Genomic DNA, 9,148 nt, shown 5'->3' on the forward strand with positions numbered 1-9,148 from the left:
GACTCAGGGCGGTGAACAGCCAAAATTAAAAAACATACAAATACAAAAGTTAAGATAATTAAAAAAGAATTAAATCATTAGCTTCCCAATTTAAAACCCCCAAATCCATAAAATTTAAAATCCCAATTAAAAACCATTTAGGCTAGGCTGGCTTGGTGGAATAAAAACGTCTTCAGGGCTTTACGGAAGGTCTGGAGGTCTGGGATAAATCGTATTCCAGGAGGCAGCTCATTCCACAGGGCGGGTGCCCCCACAGAGAAGGCTCTTCCCCTGGGGGCCGCCAGCCGACATTGCCTGACCGATGGCACCCTGAGGAGGCCTTCTCTGTGAGAGTGTATTGGCCGGTGGGAGGTTATCGGTAGCAGCAGGCGGTCTCGCAAATACCCTGGCCCTAAGCCATGGAGCGCTTTAAAGATGAGAACCACCGGGAGCCAATGCAGCTCGTGCAGGATAATCACCCGCGCAGCCGCATTCTGCACCAGCTGGAGCCTCCGGGTGCTCCTCAGGGGGAGCCCCATGTACAGAGCGTTGCAGTTAACAGCTGTTAAAAGTTGTTATAAAGGATAGGAAGGTAAAGTAGAAGAGCTAATTATAAAAACAGAATATACATGCCAATGCAGAAGGCTGTAAAATTATGATACATTGTTATGTTTGTCTTGTTTTTTACTATTTTTTCTGTCTTTTTCCTGTTTTTAAATGTGAAAAATGCCTAATAAAAACTATTTAAAAATAAAAAAAGTGAAAGTTCCCCCTTTCCTCAATCAGTCCTTCTTCAGCCACCTGTTGGAATATCCTTGGTTCCCACAGGGACATCTAACTATGTCCCCTCTCCCTCTCCCTTCTTTGCATTGTGGCAATCCTGAAGCCTCCAAAATGGCCTCAGCCAGGTTCACTTCAGAGTTGACAATCAGACCCCCTTAACTGAAGAGGAGTTCCTGCAAAAGAAGAGAAATCACACGAAGGTTAATTAGTGTTCATTCATCCCCCTCTTCCTACCCCCCATAGTAGTGTTGAAATCTACTTACTTTCCTTACCGCTTCGGAAGCACACGTGCGCACACACTTTCTGTGCACTGAACCACAGGGAAAAATCGCTACCGGATCAAGTGATCTGGTCCAATCTGGGATCAGTTCACCCCTGCCCCATAGGTCCCTTTGGCTTTTGGGGGTGCTTCTCATGAAACTGATTAACCAGCCTGTCTGCTTTTACATCCCAGCTCTTTACCCATGTGGCTTTTGTTGTGGCTCCGTTACCGGAGCCTGTGTCATCATCAGGAGAGGACTCCGAGAGTGAAGGGGAGGAGTTGGCAAGGCCTCCCTCGCCAGGACCCTCTTCTCTGGCAATGCCGTCGGTGTCCGCCGAAGGGCAAGAGATAGGGCCAGGGCCAAGCACGTCCACGCAGCCACAGATGGACAATGATGAGGGTAATGAGTCTTGGCTGGACCCATGCCAGCGTCGCAGAGATAAGCGCGCACAACAGAAAAAGGGTGTGCCCGAGATTAGGCTGAGTCACTGGAACACCCCACAGGATATAAAAGGGAGCGTGGTGGCCAGTCAAACCTTGTAACGAACAAAGCTGAAAGCTTCCACGCCATTCTGCATTGCTGGACTTTTGCTTTAAGACTTTTCTGGAGTATCTCTGGACTTGATTTAATTCCGTAATTATTGAGCTGCTTTCCTTTGATGTATCAGAAGTGGGGAGAAGTTATCTCTCCTCTTTGTAAATAATAAACCCTTGGCAGGCAGCCACTAGGTTGTTGCCAAATTCCGCTATCATAAGGAAAAGGATTTTGCCGGCTGGTTTGGTCTTTAACTCCTGAACGTCTGTTGGTGTGTGTGCGTGGGGTTGGGGACAGAACAGCTTTGGACAACAGGTATCCCTTTCACTGTATTAAGTACTGTAGCCTCCCCTTGTACAATCTGAAATCTAAAAACCTCTTGACCTCATAATGCACCTCTCCTTGCAGTATGATTGGTTTCAGGGCTGCCCAATCTACTGGCCTGAGCTGGGAGTCTATCGCTGACTTTAACAAGCTGTGAAAAACCGGATGCACTTTCCCTAGCAGGCGAGTGAGCCTAAACTGCACTGTCACAGGATTAATTACTTTCACTATCGGGAAAGGCCCTATAAACTTAGGTCTTAGCTTCTTGCACTGGACCTTTAGCCTCAAGTACTTCATTGAGCAGTAAACCTTACTCCCTATTTGGAATGGGCTCTGAGAGCCAATGTTTATCAGCTTGCACTTTATGGGTTTTTGCCGCTTCTTGAATGGCTTGCTTTGTGTTTTCCCAGGTTTTCTTCAGGGACTCCATCCAGTCAGTCAAGGTGACAATGAAGGTGGTTCCCTAGGGAGCTTGGGCATGGGGACAAATTCCATGCCACTAATGGCTTGGAAAGGTGTCAGTCCAGTGCTACTGTGCACCGCATTGTTGTATGCCACTTCGGCAAAAGACAGTAGTTCTGTGTCAGGGTTCCAAGTAACACCCCCAAAAGAAGACTCTGAGGATAGAAATTCCTCAAAGTTCCACTTTATTAGAGATGTCATATTGGCACATCTGAGAAAACTTGAATCTGAAAGCTTCTGGGTTTTCCCCACCCAAAGGAAAGTCAAAGCCCCCTCCTCTGCACCCACATGTCCATCACATAGCCCAATCAATCCTCCGTCCCAACTGGAGATGTCTTCTAGTCATGCCACTCCAGGTGCAGGCTGAATGTCCTTGACTTCTAGAGAAAAGAAGGTTGTTATGGCTAGATATCGCTACAATTCCATGCAATCCCCCCTCCTAGTTTCCCACAGCACTAAATGTGGCAGCCCTGAAGATTGAAAGAAAAAGATGGCCTCCAGGGCTGACAGGCTGCTCTCCCCCTCAACCAATGATCATGTCCTGCAATGAGAGGAACATAGGGGGTTAATTCAGGTAGTCCCTAACCACTCCCCCCCCCCCAGGGTTATCAGGAAATTTGTAATGGAACTGCTTTACTAATCTCTCTGCCTTTACACCCCAGCTCTTAACCCAGGTAGCCTCAGACAAAGGGTATTCTTTCCAATGAACTAGATATTGTAATCAACTTCTATACAATCTAGAGACTAAAATTTTCTTAACTTCATAATGGGTCTCCTCCTGCACCACTATGGGTTTGGGTGCTGGTTGGGTCGGTGGTCTCAACCTCGAACCGACTGCTGGCTTTAGCAAACTGCAGTGAAAGACAGGATGCACTTTCCCTACTATGCATGGGAGGTTAAGCTGAACTGTTACTGGGTTAATTACTTTCACTATTGAAAAAGTCTGTCAGAGTATGAATATTCATAAACTGGAATAGATCAGCCAATGAATAGGCATAGCAACTAAGTCAGCCAATTGAGAGCTGAGACAGACTGGAGCCAGGGCATGTCTTAGTCTGCAGCTTCTGAGTCTGTGCAGAGAATTGAAACTGAAACTAATCAGTGTGTGTGTGTCTAAACTTGTCTGCTGATCTGAGCTAAAACTGTGAATCTGCTGTTGATACTGTAAATTTACTTCATGTATTATTGTGAATATAAAGAAGTTAATGAATCCTGCTGCATCAGTCTTCCTATGTGTGCTTTCTGGATTTGATTTTTGCAACAAACTCTGACAAGGTCCTAGGAATTTACTGTATTTTTTGGACTATAAGACGCTCTGGACTACCATGTTTTCCCGAAAATACGACATGTCCCGAAAATAAGGCCAAACCTGATTTTTGGGGTGGATGTAAATATACAACCTCCCCCCAAAATAAGCCCTAGTGAAGGGGTGGGTGTGGCCAGCACAGGAGACAGCCCTTCCCTTCCCCCATCATCTCAGGGCTTCTTGGCCCCTTAATGCCGAGGTGCTCCGGCCGCCATTCAAGAAACAGCTGATTTGCTGGTGCTGCTCAAGCCCCCGCCTCCAGCAAGCACGGCTGCTTTTGCTGCCAATTGCGGCTGCAAAAGAAGCCAGAGGCCAAGCGACACACCCCACACACCTCGTGCCCTCCTTAACTAACGGTGACAGTCACAACAGGCAATTTTGTCCATGGAACAGGAAAGGAAGGCATGGAAATCCATACACCTGGGACATTGGAAGAAGCCCTGTGAAGAGAAGCCGCTGTCGATGTGCAGGAAATTTCCTGCACACATTTCCTGCACATCGGCAGTGACGTCTCCTCACAGGGCTTCTTCCAATGTTCCAGGAGTATGGATTTCCATGCCTTCCTTTATGAGAGGTTGCTTCGCACCTGCATATTCACATTGAAGGCTCAGAATGGGTTGTTTTTGCAAACTGCTTGAAAATGGGGAGGGGGTTTTTTGCCTCTTATCCTGTTCACAGTCTGTGCTGAGCTTCAGAACAAGGTGAGAGGCAGGAAAATCCCCTCCCCATTTTCAAGCCATTTGCAAAAAAATGCCCATTCTGAGCCTTCAGCATATTCCAGGATTGCAACATTGAAGGCTCCGTATGGGGTGTTTTTGCAAACAGCTTGAAAATGGGGAGAGGGGATTTTCCTGCCTCTCACCCTGTTCTGAAGCTCAGCACAGACAGAAGAGGAGGCAAAATCCCCCCTCCCAATTTTCAAGCAGTTTTTGCAAACGGCCTGAAAATGGGGAGGGGGAATTTTCCTGCCTCTCACCCTGTTCTGATGCTCAGCACAGACAGAACAGAATAAGAGGCAAAAACACCCCTCCCCATTTTCAAGCCGTTTTTGCAAATGGCTTGAAAATAGGGAGAGGGGATTTTCCCATCTCTCATCCTGTTCTGAAGGAAAAGATGATGTGTGTGTGAGAGAGATCCCTACCCCCCCCCCATTCCTCCCAAGGCAGCTACATCCCTCCACTAACCTGCTTTCCTGCTCCATTCTCCACTGCCATGTGCAGGGCAAGAAAAGTAGTCTGTGGGACTACTTCCAACTTTGTGAGATTTTTTTTTTTTTTTGCGGGAAGTTGGAAGGTCTGAATTTCTGGTTCGTGCTGAGAATTTGGGTCATTGCGGCTGCAGGCAAGCAGGTGGTGGGACGGAGAGGGTGGGGCTGGTGGGTTTGCTGCCTCCTGTATCTCAAAAATAATAACACCTCCCTGAAAATAAGGCCAAGCCCTTATTTGGGGGGTCAAAAGAAAATAAGACCGTCTTATTTTCAGGGAAACACAATATAAGATGCACCTAAATTTACAGGAGGAAAACCAAAAAAAAAAAAAAGTTTTTGGCCTCTGCGCATTGAATTTTCACCCTCCCAGGCCCCCAGAAGCACTCTGCAGTGCTCCACATGGCCCATTTTTGCCAAAAGCGTGCCCATTCTTGGCCTGCAGAGTGCTTCCGCGGGGTGGGGTGGGGTGGCAAAAACACAACGCACAGAGGGCTTGGGAGCCCAAAAGCAGGCCCATTTTTGGAGAAAATGGGCCATGCAGAGCACTGCAGAGTGCTTCTGGGGGCCAGGGAGGGCAAAAATGTGATGCGCAGAGGGTTCGGGAAATGCCTGTATTTAGTCTATAAGACAAAATATGCCTGTATTTAGTCTATAAGACACACCTAAATTTTTACCCACTTTTAGTGTGGGGGAAAGGTGTGTCTTATATTCTGAAAAATATGGTAGGTCCCAACTTTTTACTGGGAAACTTCAATCTAAAATATTTGGTTGATAGGTAAACTCGATCTCCCACATGGAAGGGCGGGGTTTTCTTTTAAATGCCTCTGACGATCCAAGCTGAGTTGCCTGATCGGCAGAGCTTTTTAAAAAACTCAGCTTGGATCATCAGAGGCATTTAAAAGAAAAAACCCTTTTTTTCTTTTAAATGCCAGAGATGGTATTTTCCGGTTCTCTGAACTACTCAAAATTTCCACTACTGGTTCTCCGAACTGCTCAAAATTTCTGCTACCGGTTCTCCAGAACCTGTCAGAACCTGTTGGACTTCACCCTGGTTTGAAGTATTGCGCCTACCTGACTTGCTTTGGGAAGAGTTTATACAGAGTACTGAGTGCCTCCAGGTTTTTGTGGTCCATCCATACCTCAAAAGGCATTTGGCAGCCTTCGAGGAAGTGGTGCCAGGTCAGCAGCGCCCATCGGACTCCATATGCTTCTTTCTCCCACACAGCCCATCTCCTCTTGGTTTCAGTCAGTTTTTTGGAAGTGTAAGTGCAGGGCTGCAAGTCGCCTCTTGGGTACTTTGGAAAGAGGACTGAGGCAATGGCTCTGTCACAGATGTCAGCTTGGATTACAAAGGGCTGCTTGGGGTTCAGGCATTTGAGAATTGGCTTTGGTGAATAGTCTTTTGAGTGTTTCAAATGCCCACTGACATTCTAGGGCCCACTTTAGGGGTTGGCCCAGTCAGGGTTTCACTCCCCCCTCCAGTCTTCAATAGTTTGGTAATGAGTAGGGCAATTTCCGCAGAGGGGATGAATTGTCTGTAGAAATATGCAAATCCCAGGAAGCTTTGGAGCTGGTTGTGGGTGTGAGGGGGCTGTCAGTCCAAAACCACTTGGACCTTGGCTGGATCCATTTCTATGCCTTCATTGGACACATGGTACCCTAGGTAGTTTAGGCTGGACTGGTGAAATTCACACTTAGACAGCTTGGTTTACAGTTTGGCTGCGAGGAGTTTCTCTTTTTTTCCCTCCTGTTTTATTTACTTTATTTGAATAACATATAAAAATTCCATTTCAATCGAACAGTGTGTTGTTTGGGTACAGATGTTTTTAGGCAATCGTATTCAAAATGTTTGCAATAACATTCATCACAATCATATTGATGCTATAATAACAATATTTTGTTTGCCTATTTATATCAAATTTCCATTTTAACATTTATCATTTTTATGTTCCTGCATTTCTAACTTCTGTTTTTATTGGTAAAATAAGTCCCATGTCAAAAAGTATTCAGTTTCTTTATCCTTAATAATAAGCATTAATTTATCCATTTCTGCACATTCTAATTTTATTTATTACACTCTCATCTGTCGGGAGCTCGTCACACTTCCATTGTTGAGGATATACAATTCTAGTTGCAGTTAATACATGTAAAATCAAGTATCTAGTCTCCTTGTCATATCTTTCTGGCAGAATGCCCAATAGAAATATTTCTGGTTTCATGTCTATATGCTGTTTTACTATTTTTTCCAACCAAGTATGCATTTTCATCCAGTATTTTTTGGCTTTTGGACATGTCCACCACATATGGTAATATGAACCAGGTATTTGGTTGCATTTCCAACATTTAGCAGATCTATCCTTATACATTTTTGCCAGTCTTGTTGGTGCAAAATGCCATCTATAAAACATTTTATGAAAATTTTCTTTATATGTAGTTGACTTAGTCAATTTAACATTTCTATCCCACAATTTCTGCCATTTGTCTAGTTCTATTGCATATCCAAAATTTTTAACCCAAACAATCATTGTCTCCTTTATTTGCTCACTTTCAAATTTGATCCCTAATAAGTAACAATATATTTTTTATCAGTTTTTCATCCTGATGAAACCATATTCATCCCAATACGGTTTTATTGAAACCATACATTTTAGCATCTTTCTCATATTGAGATTGTATCTGCATTCATGGCCACCATGTGATGTCTATCCCTTGACTGCTAAATTCCTGCTTAGTTTTTAATCCCCCTTTTTAATTCCCCTTATTTTACAATTTTTTCCATGTTAATAACATTAGGATGTATCAATGCTTCTATCGTGGAAAGCCAGACTGGTATTTTCAAGTAATGTTGTTCTTTAATTTTAAGCCATACTGATAACAGTGCATTTCTAACATAATGTCTTTGAAAGTAATTATGTATCTTATTCTTCCCATACCATAAAAAAGCATGCCAATATAGTTGAAGGTCATGTCCTTCTAAAGTTAATAGTCTTTTATGCCTCAAATTGATCTGTTCTTTCACCCATGTAAGTTCCAAGGCCTGGTAGTACAATTCCCAATCTGAAGACCCAAAACCCCCTCATTTTTTGGAGTCTTGCAACATTTTCAAACCTATTCTTGCTTTTTTTCCCTAGCCAAATGTATCTTGATATTATTTTATTTCGTTCTTCAAAATATTTCCCCCCCAATTTTATTGGAATTGTTTGGAATAAATATAATAGTTTTGGTAAAATATTCATTTTTAGTGTAGCTATTCTTCCTGTTAATCTTCCTGTTGCAGATCTTTCCATTTCTCCAAGTCTAGTTTAATTTGTCGCATCAGTTTCATATAATTGTCCTCTTTAATTGTTATGCATTTTATTGTTAATTGTATTCCTAGGTACTTCACTTTTTTAACTATCTGTATATCAATTCTTTCCATCAACACTCTTTTCTGTGTATCTGTGAGATTTTTAACTAAAATATTTGTCTTGTCTTTATTTATTTTCAATCCTGCAACTTCTCCATATTTTTCTATCTTTCTGATTAACTTCGGTCCAGTTTCTAATGGGTCTTCTAGTATAAAGATCAAGTCATCTGCAAACACCTATAGCTTATATTTATCTTTTTTAATTTCCATTCCTTTTATTTCTTCATCTTGTTGGATATTTCTGGCTAAGACTTCCAGAGTCAATATAAATAGCAAAGGGGACAGTGGACATCCCTGTCTGGTGCCTTTTTTAATATCAAAGTTCTCCATCTCTGATCTTGGCTGGATCCATTTCTATGCCTTTGTGGACACCCGGTACTCTAGGTAGTTTAGGCTGGACTGGTGAAATTTGCACTTAGAAAGCTTGGCATACAATTTGGCTGTGAGGAGTTTCTTGTGTACTTGGCACATATATTTAATATCCTCCTCTAGGGTTTCAGTGACAATGAGAATGTCATCTCAATACACGAGGACCCTTTTATACAGGTGCTCATGCAGCACCTCATTGATTATTTGCATGAAGACCACAGGGGCTCCTTGGAGACCGAATGGCATTACTTTGAATTGGAAACTCCTCAAGGGGCAGTTGAAGGCTGTCTTCCATTTGTCTCCTTCTTTGATTTGCACCCAGTAGTACACTTTCCGCAGGTCTAATTTTGTGAACACTTTTCCCTTTGCTAAGTGGGCTAGCAGGTCCTTCAAGAGGGGGAGTGGATAGGTATTCTACATGCAAATTGTGTTTATTTCTCTAAAATCCATGCATAGCCTCATCAAGCCATCTTTCTTCTCTTTAAAGAGGGCCAGGGTGGCCACCCTGAACTTTG

The sequence above is a fragment of the Pituophis catenifer genome, unplaced genomic scaffold (genome assembly GCF_029215685.1).
Source record: "Pituophis catenifer annectens isolate HBS135680 unplaced genomic scaffold, rPitCat1.0.hap2 SCAF_1, whole genome shotgun sequence".
In the NCBI taxonomy this organism is placed as follows: domain Eukaryota; kingdom Metazoa; phylum Chordata; class Lepidosauria; order Squamata; family Colubridae; genus Pituophis; species Pituophis catenifer.